Raw genomic sequence first — 13,872 nt, 5'->3', positions numbered from 1 at the left:
ATTAACAAAAGCAAAAGTTGGTATGTATGGTTATGTGTTTCATTGATTTAACACTAAAGCATTCAGCTAAGTAGGTTTTGTTAATGCAAATAAAATTTTGGGTAAGTTAGTTATTAGCATATACAAAACAACAATGTCTTTAGCATAGATATCTTTGCCATGCTTCAAAACGCAACGCAGCACAATGTCATTTAAGTTGAAGAACTGAAGTTACATGATATAAATTGGTATTGTTACACTATTTAAATCACACAGATGGACTGGTGTCAGCAGCCAGCTATACATTTACACAGGCTTGTGAATGTGAACTGACCTGAAAGTGATGCGCGAGTTTTATTTCGTACTTTTCCATTTGAAGACAGAATGCCGCGTTCTGTTACTGTACAAACAGATGGCGGATGATATCAAAGCATCGCGAGGGGAGACACTCTGCATGCTTTCTAATCGCTCTCGCGGTTCTTTTATGTTTCTCTGTGCAGCGCTATCGAACAAACTTTTGATCATCTGCAGTCAGCTGGGGGGCGGGGATTGCGTACAAACCAATAGGGAGTCGGAATGGTGTATGTTTATACTTCTCAACCAACCACAATTGCATTCATCTGGATGATGCAATTTATCAAGATAGGTTTTTTAACGATGACAAGCCGGAATGTAAAAAAAAAGAAAACAAGTTGAAATTAATAGAAGTAACGAGGCGATTTTTAAAATGTAAGGAGTAGAAAGTACAGATAATTGCGTGAAAATGTAAGGAGTAGAAGTAAAAAGTCGTCTGAAAAATAATTACTCAAGTAAAGTATAGATACCCAAAATATCTACTTAAGTAATGTAACGAAGTATTTGTACTTCGTTACTTGACACCTCTGCTTTTAAATAATGGAACAGCAGCGATATCTGCAACAAGAAAGTACAGAAGTAAATGTCTTCAGGACACTTAAAATATATCACACAAGTCAATTGAGTTTAGGGCTGCAACGATTAATCACGTGTCCCATTAAATATGCCTCTGAAATCAATTCAGAATCGATTTTGAATCGATACTGTGTTTTTATGCACAGATTGTGCGTGTACTACGGCATTTGGTCAGAAGGAAGACCTTATCAATCTAAAATCATTATGAGTCGGAGTCGTTTGTAACGTGCATTTAAAAAAGCAACACTCGTTACAAAATCATTTAAAATATATCATGAAAATACCCGAAACAATTTAAAGAACAGCAATATAAATATTCCTATAGCATTTGTAATGCTACTTGTGTGGCACAAAGGGAGTTTCTGCACGAGAGCGCCCCCTGGCTTTGGGATGTGACGGGATTTCACTGTAATTCATTAAAATTCATTCATTGAGAAAACGCACATTTGCACGATTAATCATGACAGCCCTAGTGGAGTTGTTTTTAACACTTATGTAGTTCTTTTGAATCTTAAAGGGTTTTCTGCCCTGCTGAAAAAACAAACCATCACAGAAATTCTACTAGTTTTCATGAAAATACCATTAGGAACCATTAGCTTTTACTATTACAACCACTACAAAATTCCTTTTTGTAGGATTTAATGATCACAGTCTACTTTTATACACTGTAAAAATATCTTGTTGCACTTACATTTTTAAGTTTAATCAATTTGAAATTAGAATTCATTTAAACTTTTTTTAGACTAAAAATAATGTTAAATAATGTTTATTTTTTATAATTTATAGCAATTCCTCAGTAGTCAAGAAAGTTGAAATGAATTGTAATTTCAAATTGATTAAACTTGATTAAACAAACGTGTAGTTGTGCAACAACAGTGTAGTGACCAGAAAAACCAAAACAACACGTACTAAAAATTTCTGTGTTTAGGTTCTGAAGATTAAAGAAAGACATTAGGGGTTCAAACAACATGAGGATGAGTAAATAACGATGGCATTTTTATTTAAATGGGACATATCATGAAAATCTGACCCATGTTTAAAGTCACAATGAAGCGGAAGTAGTGATTGCCTTATTTTCTCCGTGGTGACGTATATCCGAGTGAAATGTCTTCTGAAAATGAAATAAGGTGGGCTGGACTTGATTTTGTCCATCGGGAACACATCGGAAACAATCTCAAACGAGGCATAAGGGTCTTATCTAGCGAAACGATTGTCATTTTTTTTGCAAGAAAAATAAAAATATGCACTTTTAAACCACAACTTTTCTTCTTTCTCCAGCTGTGTGGCGAGCCAGCGCGACCTCACGTAATTGTGATGACGTTTTACGTGAGGTCGCGCTGGTGCGTCACTGGACCGGAGGAAGAAGAGAAGTTGTGGTTTAAAAGTGCATATTTTTTATTTTTCTTGCCAAAAATGACAATCGTTTCACTAGATAAGACCCTTATGCCTCGTTTGAGATTGTTTAGAGTCCTTTGAAACTGCAATTTAAACTGCATTAAAACTGTTAAGTGTTGGGGTCCATTAAAGTCCATTAAAATGAGAAAAATCCTGAAATGTTTTCCTCAGAAAACATGTTCGACTGAACAAACAAAGACATCAACATTTTGGATGACATGGTGGTGAGTAAATTATCTGGATTTTTTTTTAAAGAAAATTTACTAATCCTTTAAGTATTTACAGAAATATTTAACACAGAACGATATGATACAGAACTGTTGTTTAAAGCTTGCAGAGTCATTATTGTATTTTGTCGGTGTTGTGGTTTTAAAAACTGTGGCCTTACCTTTCTGAATCAACCCAACAGAGGACAGCCGCTGTCTATCAGTATAAAAGAAATAAGTCCCCAAATGCAGGTTCCTGAAACACACATACACACACATTCAGAGTAACTCTCACCGCTATGAATTATTCCTCAGGTCAGTTTCAAAGACATCAATCAAAACTAAGCCCATTTACTTTCTTTAAAAATGTTCCTTGTCTTATAGTGAATGATTCATCAGCACAAGTCACTCTGAATAATAAAATGTTTAGATTTCATAATATTTCATCAAAATGTAATAACTTTCTTTACCTCTGAAATAACTTTTCTTTACTGACACAATGCCACATGGGAAGGTAAAACAATATCATAGCATGAAGTTCAACCAAATCATAAAATTTAACCTCCGTCACTTCTCTGTGAATATCCTTTTTCATTCAGAAAGACGTTGGATTATAGAAATAAAGTGAGTTGCTAAAGTTTCATGCTGGCATTAAAAGTTTTTGAGTAGATTAGGAGTCTAAAGCACTAAATTTATAATTGCTAAATATAACAGAGTTATGCATGTATGTGTATATATGTGTATGCACATTTATGCCTATGTGTGTGTGTGACCTTCAGGACATCTAAAGCGTAAATGATGGACTGAACTGAAATGACACACACACACACACACACCACATGGTCGATGTGAACAATATCAGCACAATATGAGAAAGAGTAAGGGGCAATAAAGCAGCAATGGCAGTGTTGAGTGAATGATAGTTCTCTATTACACGGCTAAGATAAGAGGCGCAGAAGATATCTTCAAGTTGATTTAAAGCCCCAATTTCCTATACACGCTCTGTCAGGGCCACCCCTCTCGCACTGGAGGGTGAGTTACAACAAATTCGATGAGAAACATCTCTGCTGTTCCCTCTTTTACCATGACCTTATCCAAAAAAGCCACGTACGCACCTGTAAGGCAAAGATGCTCTGAATGTTTTCCAACTATTCCCTCTCTCCTGGATATCAGGAGTCTGACTCAAAGCCAGCTGGCAGAACATTCCTCGAATTTAGTCTTTTATCTCCGCATCCACCCACTTTGTCCTAGGCTGATCCTGTACTGTGGCTTTACTAGCAGAACATGACGCTAGCAATGTCAAGGACACGAGTTTGATGGAAGGAATATACGGATTGGTCAAATGCATAAAACCTTGAATGCACATTAAATCACTTTGGATAGAGGAAATCTTGGAAATCAAAGCATTTTACTTTTAAGGATGATGTTATAGGTAGCAGGTAAAATAAGGAGCCTAATGCTTTTTATTTTTTTATAAAACACTGCAAAAAAAAATTTCAAGAAAAAAAATTCTTAGTATTTTTTTCAGAAAAATATGTAAAAATTCAGAAGCTTTTATTGATGAGCAAAATGACCCAAAAAATAGTTTTTAGACCAAAATATAAAATTTAAGTGATTTGTGCATAAATCAAGCAAAAAACAATAATTGCCAATGGGGTAAGCAAAAAAATCTTGAAAATTTTTCTTAAACACTTAATTCAAGAAAAATTCAAGAAAAAATTGCTTACCTAATTGGCTGATTTTTTTTTGCTTGTTTTATGCACAAAATCACTTTTTATTTAATATTTTTGGTCTAAAACTAGACTTATTTTCTTGGGTTGTTTTACTCATCAAGAAAAAGCATCTTAATTTAAGGATTTTTAGATATTTTTACTGAAAACAATACAAAATTACTAAGTTTTTTTTTCTTAAATATCATTTTTTGCAGTGAAGAAGGAAGGTGAAAATCACAGAGAAATTTCCTTAAATACACTATATAGGGGCCAATCACTGTTTATGCGTGCCTTGTGTTTTTTGTTTTTTTTGCCGCCTGCCGTACCATGTTTTTAAAGGAGCACTCAGAGCGGAAAAGCGCCCAACGTCATTCGCGTTTTTCCATTGTCCAATCCAATGAGGGGAGAGGCGGGCCTTCCATAGTGGTGACGGAAGTTTACAATTGCTTGAAACAACCGGACTGGAGTCACTCACTATCTTCTGTGTGTTTGTGCACCACTCACCATCCTCTTATGAAAATTAACCATGGTTTTACTACAGTTAAAACCAAAAAACATGGTTACTGTATAGTACAACCATGGTAACCACACTTTTACCACAATGCAACCATGGTTAATTTTCATATGGGTCGATCAAGGTCAGAGCAAGCTTCCTCTTTTTTAAAGTTTCTGATAATATGAAAGTTAACAGCAAAGAGCGCTTTCGCTTCAATACTTGATTGACAGGACAGCTGCCTCGGTAGTTGCCTAGCAATATAAAAAGCCGCATCGCACTGGTCTTTTTTAATGTGCTTGCGCCCATGTGTTTCCAAGCATTTAAAATGCGTCTGATGGGATTGGCCCTTTAGGGGGCATTTTTGGCCTGTGGTCCGCATATGTTTTTAAGGGGGTGTGTACACTAAAGTGCTTAAACGCGGCTAAAAAACACCAGACGGATGCCAACTGTTGGCTCTTGCCAGCGTTTTTTCTCAGCTTTGGTTGCTATGATACTTCTGCTCTGTTTATCGGTCGGTTGGTTGTTGTGGTATTTGTCCCGCCCCTCCTCCACTGTGATTGGACGATCAAGCGTTTCTCCCAAAGTTGGCGTGTTTTGTTAGTGCTGAGCGCCGACGCTTAGCGTTTTATCGCACTCAACAATAGGGCCAAATGTTCAACTTTGGATGAAACGCTTATGCTGAGTTTACACCAACCGCGTTTCAGGCGTCAAAAGTGAAATGTGTATTACAACTTACCAGGTTGCCCAATGTCCTAACTGACACTCTTCCAAGGAAGGTCCTTTTTATTCCTGTCTCCTCTATAGAAATAAGAACTTGTGTCGTATAACTCCTGGTGACTGCTTACGGACAATATCAAGCGTTGGTTGAATAAGTGACTCCGGGTGGGGCTGCCACCACAGCAGCAAGCAGGCTCCTGATTGGTTAACGTGGCACAAAATTCCGGCAAAATTCAAATTTCTCAACTCGGGCGTCAGCCGCAAATTTGCGTGAACCGCAGAATGCACAAAAAGCACCATTCGCGCGTACCGCGCATGAGGCGGAAACACCTCTTTCGCGCCGCGGGACCTCCAGACGCGCGTCAACGCGTCTTCACGATGACTTAACATTGAAATCACTCGCAGCATAGGCTTGTCAATGTCTCTTTTCACTCAGTCATCCAATCACAGTGGAATAGGGGTGGGACAAATATCACAACAACCAACTGATACAACGTACAACGACTGATGAACAGAACAGAACAGATCATAGCAACCAAGCACTCAGCTGAAGAAACGGTGCCAAGCGCCCACAGTTGGCGTTGACCTGGACGTGTTTAAATGCTTTGGTATACAAGCCCCCATAAAAACAATGGTCCTATAAAAGTTTCTTCAAGGCGATGCTGTAGAACAAAAATGTTTTGTTTCCCAAAGAATCTTACGTTTCATCCGAAGCACACTCAATCACATTTTTTTAAACTAGTTTTCTAGTTCTTCTACAATTATAAAGTAATGGGTTTAAACATCAAAGCAAAGCAAAGTAAATAAAATACGTAAAGGATGCCCCCTCTGCAATTAGAGTAAATGAAACTCCCCTTGTTGTACCACCTGGCTAATACTCAATGTTGCTATGTAAACCCACTCAATCAACACTGATCTAAAGACAATAAACATAAGTGCGCTGTGAAAACGTCATTACTCAGTTTCAATGTTTTTCTAACCGTCTCCAGAACTCTGAAAGTGGACTTCTGCCTCTTTACATATTCACAGCACATGACCGATACGGGAAGAAGATACGCGTGTGTGGGGTGTGGAAGATTCTCCGCTAACTGAGACCACTCATCACAGAGAGAGAGATTACAGCCTCAAGGGTAAATATGAACCAATGACTGATATGACCTTTTCACAACCACAGAGATCTGATCTATCTGACAAAAGGACAAAATAGAAAATGGGTAAGAAAACAAATTATAAATGATTTGTGAACTTGTTTAAAAGGATTACTCGGGTCAGGTCTGATTTTTTTTATTTTCCAGCATGTCATTCCAAACCTGTATGATTTTTTTTTCACAAAACGGGAACTTTTAAAGTATTTTAAAGTAAAGTATTTTATTTATTATTGCAATTACAATGAATATAGACTGACACTTTAAGGGGGTAGTTCACCCTAAAATATAAATTCTGTCATAATTTTCTCATCCTCATGTTGTTCTGAACCTGTATGCATTTCTTTTTCTGATAAACACAAAAAAAGATATTTTTGGGAAGCACACAGCCGATTGCAACTATTGACTCCTATAGTAGGAAAAACAAATACCGTCAACTGTGTAATACCATAATTTATTAAAATATATTCTTCATCATTTATCACAAAACTTCCATATTTGTTTTCCTACTATGAAAGTCAATGGTTACAATTACCTGTGTGCTTACCACCATTTATCAAAATATCTTCTCGTGTCCATCAAAATTAAAAAAAAACTTTACAGGTTTAGAACAAGATGAGGGTGAGTAATTGATGACAGAATTTTCATTTTTGTCAACTATCCCTTTAAACTTCAAAAAGACCATGAAAGTATAAAATAGTCCATAGGATTCGTCTTCTGATAGCTTGAGGAAGATATGAAATTTTTTGTAGCTTTATTTCGCACATCCATCAAAGTTATTGAGAGTACTACACAATCCGAAAAAAAGTCCAAAAGCTGTCACTTTTTTATGCATTTGGCAGACATTTGTTTCCAAAGCGACTTACAGTGCATTACAAGGTACACATTTCATTTTATCAGTTTGTACCCTGGGTTCAAACCCATGTTCTTTTGAACTGATAAAGCAATGCTCTACCACTGAGCTGTACAGGTCACTTGGACAGTACTTGGACCTTTAAAAAGGTCATATATGCAAAGATATGTACCTTAGAGATACCAATATAATACTAATACTATGTTGTTCTTTTTGAAAGTGTGACAGATTTTGTACCTTTTTTCTGAAAGTGTAGCAGTTTAAAGCATAAACTCTAAAAATATGGACGTAGTGTCCGTGACATCACCCAAACATTTGTGAAGAGCTTTTATGAAGTCAATAGTTGGCGGGCCTGCCGTCAACATCTTGGCAGCGTGTCACTACGCATCACTCGCGGATAACCGAAAATGTGCAAAACTGCGGGATGTGGGTAGAGCTGAGAAACGTTGGCCCATATTGATAGGATAGCATCTTGCAGTTGATGGAGATTTGTAGGATGCACATCCAGGGCACGAACCTCCCGTTCCACCACATCCCAAAGATGCTCTCTTGGGTTGAGATCTGGTGACTGTGGGGGCCATTTTAGTACAGTGAACCCATAGTCATGTTCAAGAAACCAATTTGAAATGATTAGAGCTTTGTGACATGGTGCATTATCAGGATGGGTACATGGTGGTCATAAAGAGATGGATATGGTCAGAAACAATGCTCAGGTAGGCCATGGGATTTAAAGAGTGCCCATTGGCACTAAGGAGCCTAAAGTGTGCCAAGAAAACATTCCCCACACCATTACACCACCACCACCAGCCTGCACAGTGGAAACAAGGCATGATGGATCCATGTTCTCATTCTGTTTAGCCAAATTCTGACGCTACCATCTGAATGTCTCAACAGAAATCGAGACTCATCAGACCAGGCAACATTTTTCCAGTATTCAACTGTCCAATTTTGGTGAGCTCGTGCAAATTGTAGCCTCTTTTTCCTATTTGTGGTGGAGATGAGTGGTACCCGGTGGGATCTTCTGCTGTTGTAGCTATCTGCCTCAAGGTTGTGCGTGTTGTGGCTTCACAAATGCTTTGCTGCATACCTCGGTTGTAACGACTATTTATTTCAGTCAAAGTTGCTCTTCTATCAGCTTGAATCAGTCGGCCCATTCTCCTCTGACCTCTACCATCAACAAGGCATTTTTACCCACAGGACTGCTGCATACTGGATGTTTTCCCTTTTCACACCGTTCTTTGTAAACACTAGAAATGGTTGTGCGTGAAAATTCCAGTAACTGAGCAGATTGTGAAATACTCAGACCGGCCCGTCCGGCACCAACAACAATGCAATGCTCAAAATTGCTTAAATCACCTTTCTTTCCCATTCTGACATTCAGTTTGGAGTTCAGGAGATTGTCTTGACCAGGACCATACCCATATACATTGAAGCAACTGCCATGTGATTGGTTGATTAGATAATTACATTAGTGAGAAATTAAACTGGTGTTCCTAATAATCCTTTAGGTGAGTGTATAAAAGTAAATAAAAAATGTATTATGACATATCTGAATATAGTGCACAACTTGGTCAGACCACTTCTTTGATATGTTCATGATATTTTCAAACCCATTAAAACAAATTGCATGGAAAGGACTCCTCAAAATATCTTATTGTACTCCAGTATTACAGATTTGCAGCGGCATGAGGGCGACAATAAAAGTATTTTCACTTCAGGGTGAACTTTACCATAAAGCAGTGCTAAATAGGAAGCGCAGGGCATGCTGGGTCAAAGTGGCGTCGACTGGCTTAAGGGAACACAGTGGATGACAGCAGCTGTCCTTGTCAGAGAGACTTACAAGCTGTGCGAACAGGTACACGGGTACAGAAGAACGCTTTGAGACAGCTCTCAGCAGGACGTGCATCTGGTTTGAACAAATCTGATATGGGTTAAAACTGCATTGGAGTGTGGACGTGAGCCGGAGACGGGCGGCTTAGCACATCTGTAAATGATATGTGCGGCTCTATTGATGTGGATGAGAAAGATTCATTGATTATGCTATGGAAAGCTCCTCAAGGCAGAATCTGTCCAGGTCCAATGCTGTCAGATCTAGATAAAACCCATGCATACAATAACGCTCTTAAAATGACCTGACATGTATGACGATTTTCAGAGTGCCTGTAGCTCAACTGGTAGAGAATTTTGTGATACCAGGGCAAAGGTCATAGATGCGATTCAAACATGGTGAAAATATTGTATACTTTTCACTCTAATGCATAAAAGTGAAATGTAAATGTGAGTCTGTAGATGTATTGTTGCCAGGCAACATTGCAACTTTCTGAATTAATACATAATTTAAGTGATGTCTGGTCACACTGTGACAAGTACAAAATTTATATATGCATATTTATAATGCATTACTGTTTTGAGTCTTGATTTAACTGAATTGTAAAGCTGTTGTTAATGTCAGACTTACTGCATCATTTTTCATTTTGGTTTAAACATTAAAAAACAAACACGTACAAATGAAGGTGCTACAAAACATTCTTCACAGCGATGCAAAAAAAACTTTTAGTCAACGGTTCATAAAATAACCATTTCTTGCTTACCTTTCCACAGTCTCACACTAGGCAAGAAGCACAGCGTCGAGCCACATTCTGTCTAGGGCAAGAGTTTTCAAACTTTATGACGGCGGGGTCCCAATATTTAAAGAACCTTTAGCGAGGGACCCCTTTCCTAAAATATATCTATCTCTCCATATCTTGTATGAATAAAGATAAATATTGTGATATTACAAAGATATCAAATTACTTAAATAACTGGCTACAGAGTAGATTTCTACAATCTTTGCTTAGTCTTTTATCTCTTGAAATTTTCTCGGGACCCCTTAGAACTTTGTGGGGGACCCCAGTTGGAAAACCCCTGGTGCATTCACTAAAAATATTGTGATCATATTTTAAATATGTTGTATGGTGTACTTCTCGCCCGGTGTGAAACATCTTTAAAGAACCTTTTCCACGACAAAAAACCTTTTGTGACCAAGAGGTTCTTTATGGAACCATTCAGCCAAAAATTCTTCTTCTATGGCATTGTGTAGCACATTCATTTTTTACAGCATAATATATTACATTCTCAGACGTTTTAATTTGTAGCAAAATGAATGCATCTTTATATATATATCATTACCGTTATATTACTGTAACTAATACGCACTAAGCTTGCAGCAGTCAGTTATCTCCCACCATCAGGTCTACACACATGCACATACCCGATTCATGAACACGCACTTTAGGCTGAAGTTGTGCGTTGCTCAGTCCCATGAAGCCATGCTGCTCAGAGCTCAACAGCTGTTCTCATCTGTCCAGCTACATGCATGTAGTCTCTTACACACACACATAAGCACACAACAAAGCAGACACACTGTCTCGTCCATCAGTGCTGTGGCTCGATCTAGCGAGTGTGGTGTAATGGCCTCTGAGGTTGTTTCTCCAGCTAATCCTGCTCCATCGGGAACCCTACTAGATCCAAATCCCAAACAGCTGCCTTTACTCTCTGCACTCAGGATGCTTACAGCTTCTCATTCTGTCTTCACATGCAGGAAGCAAACGACGGACGCACGTTTATAGTATGATGCCATGCTTAAGGAATTTTGATAGGGGAAAGAACAGTAAATTAGACCACTGAGTAACAAACAGACAATGGTGAAGCAGTTCAAGGGTATTAATTATATTCTCTCCATCCATACATCCCTCCCAACATCTATCTTCCTATCTATCCCCCCATCTATCTTTCTATCTATTTATCCCTCCATCTATCCATCCATCCATTTATCTCCCATCTATCTATCCATCCATTTATTCATCTTTCTCTCTCTCCAACTATTCATTCACCTATCTCTCCATCTATCCATTCATCACTCCATCTCTCTCTCTCTCTACACCACCATCTATCTATCCCTCTATCTATCCACCCCTCTCTATCCAACCATCCATCCATCTATCCCCCATCTATCTATCCATCCATCCATCCATCCATCCCTCTATACAACTATCTATCCACCTACCTTCCTATCTATTAATCCATCAACCTACCTACCTACCTACCTACCTACCTATATTTTTATCTATCCCTCCATCTATCTTTCTTTCTTTCTATCTATCCATCCATCAATCTATACCATCATCTATATATGTATCCCTCCACCTATCCATTCATCTGTCTATTTATCCCCTTCTATCTATTCATCCATTTATTCATACATCTCTCTCTCTCCAACTATCCATCTACCTATCTCTCCATCTCTCTCCATCCATCCATCCATCACATCATCTATCTATCTCTCCATCTATATCTCCTTCTCTCCATCCATCTCTCTACCCCACCATCTATCTATCCCTCTATCTATCAACCCTTCTTTATCCATTCGTCCATCCATCCATCCATCTATTCTACAACTATCCATCCACCTACCTCTCCATCTATTCATCCATCCACCTTTCTCCACCCATCAATCCATCTCTTTATCTATCCATCTCTCTATCTATCCATCTATCTCTTCATCTATCTATATTTTTATCTATCTCTCCATCTATCTATCCCTCGATCTAGCCCTCCATCAATCCATCCATCTGCCCATCTATCCCCGTATATCTATCCATCCATTTATTCACCCACCTCTCCATCAACTATCCATCTACCTACCTCTCCATCCATCCATCCATCCATCCATCCATCCATCCATCCATCATCCATCTATCTCTCTACACCACCATCCATCCGTCCGTCCGTCCGTCCATCCATCCATCCATGTATTCATCCATCCATCCATCCATCCATGTATTCATCCATCCATCCATCCATCCATGTATTCATCCATCCATGTATTCATCCACCCACCTACCTCTCCATGTATTCATCCACCCACCTACCTCTCCATGTATTCATCAACCCACCTACCTCTCCATGTATTCATCCACCCACCTACCTCTCCATGTATTCATCCACCCACCTACCTCTCCATCAATTCATCCACCCACCTACCTCTCCATCAATTCATCCACCCACCTACCTCTCCATCAATTCATCCACCCACCTACCTCTCCACCCATCAATCCACCCACCTCTCTCTCCACCCATCAATCCACCCACCTCTCTCTCCACCCATCAATCCACCCACCTCTCTCTCCACCCATCAATCCACCCACCTCTCTCTCCACCCATCAATCCACCCACCTCTCTCTCCACCCATCAATCCACCCACCTCTCTCTCCACCCATCAATCCACCCACCTCTCTCTCCACCCATCAATCCACCCATCTCTCTCTCCACCCATCAATCCACCCATCTCTCTCTCCACCCATCAATCCATCCATCTCTCTCTCCACCCATCAATCCATCCATCTCTCTCTCCACCCATCAATCCATCTCTGGTGGACAGATAAAATCTCTTCATCTGTCCACCAGAGATGGATTGATGGGTGGAGAGAGAGATGGATGGATTGATGGGTGGAGAGAGAGATGGATGGATGAATTGATGGAGAGGTAGGTGGGTGGATGAATTGATGGAGAGGTAGGTGGGTGGATGAATTGATGGAGAGGTAGGTGGGTGGATGAATTGATGGAGAGGTAGGTGGGTGGATGAATACATGGAGAGGTAGGTGGATGGATAGTTGTAGAAAGGGATGGATGGAGGGATAGATAGATAGAAAGAAAGACAGATGGAGGGATAGATAAAAAATATAGATAGATGAAGAGATTTTATCTGTCCACCAATCTATATTTTTTATCTATCCCTCCATCTGTCTTTCTTTCTATCTATCTATCCCTCCATCCATCCATCCATCCATCCATCCCTTTCTACAACTATCCATCCACCTACCTCTCCATGTATTCATCCACCCACCTACCTCTCCATGTATTCATCCACCCACCTACCTCTCCATCAATTCATCCACCCACCTACCTCTCCATCAATTCATCCACCCACCTACCTCTCCATCAATTCATCCATCCATCTCTCTCTCCACCCATCAATCCATCTCTTTATCTGTCCACCAATCTCTTCATCTATCTATATTTTTTATCTATCCCTCCATCTGTCTTTCTATCTATCTATCCCTCCACCTATCTATACCACCATCTATCTAGCCCTCTACCTAGCCCTCCATCAATCTATCCATCTGTCCATCTATCCATCCATTTATTCATCAATCTTTCTCTCTCCAACTATCCATCTACCTACCTCTCCATCTATCCATCCATCTCTCTCCATCCATCCATCACTCCATCTATCTCTCCATCTATATATTTCTCCATCTATATCTCATTCTCTCATCCATCCATATCTCTACATCACCATCTATCCATCCCTCTCTATTCATCTATCCATCCATCCATCTCTCTCTCCAACTACCCATCCACCTACCTCTCCATCTATTTATCCATCCATCTCTCTCCA

General features: G+C 39.3%; 1 protein-coding gene across 5 annotated transcripts in view; it reads right to left on the bottom strand.

The window, feature by feature from the left end:
• Nucleotides 1-13,872, bottom strand: part of tspan9a (tetraspanin 9a) — a 261,891-nt gene that overhangs the window by 176,076 nt on the left and 71,943 nt on the right. For 4 of the 5 annotated variants that reach the window (XM_055175085.2, XM_055175087.2, XM_055175088.2 and 1 more), the window contains one exon: nt 2,693-2,766. The exons of the other annotated variant lie outside the window; for it this stretch is intronic. The gene's annotated coding sequence lies outside the window, so the exon portion shown is untranslated. The remainder of the gene's footprint in view (nt 1-2,692; nt 2,767-13,872) is intronic. 5 annotated transcript variants of the gene reach the window in all.

The sequence above is a fragment of the Misgurnus anguillicaudatus genome, chromosome 15, assembly GCF_027580225.2.
Source record: "Misgurnus anguillicaudatus chromosome 15, ASM2758022v2, whole genome shotgun sequence".
NCBI lineage: Eukaryota > Metazoa > Chordata > Actinopteri > Cypriniformes > Cobitidae > Misgurnus > Misgurnus anguillicaudatus.
This window is presented reverse-complemented; position numbering and strand designations above follow the sequence as displayed.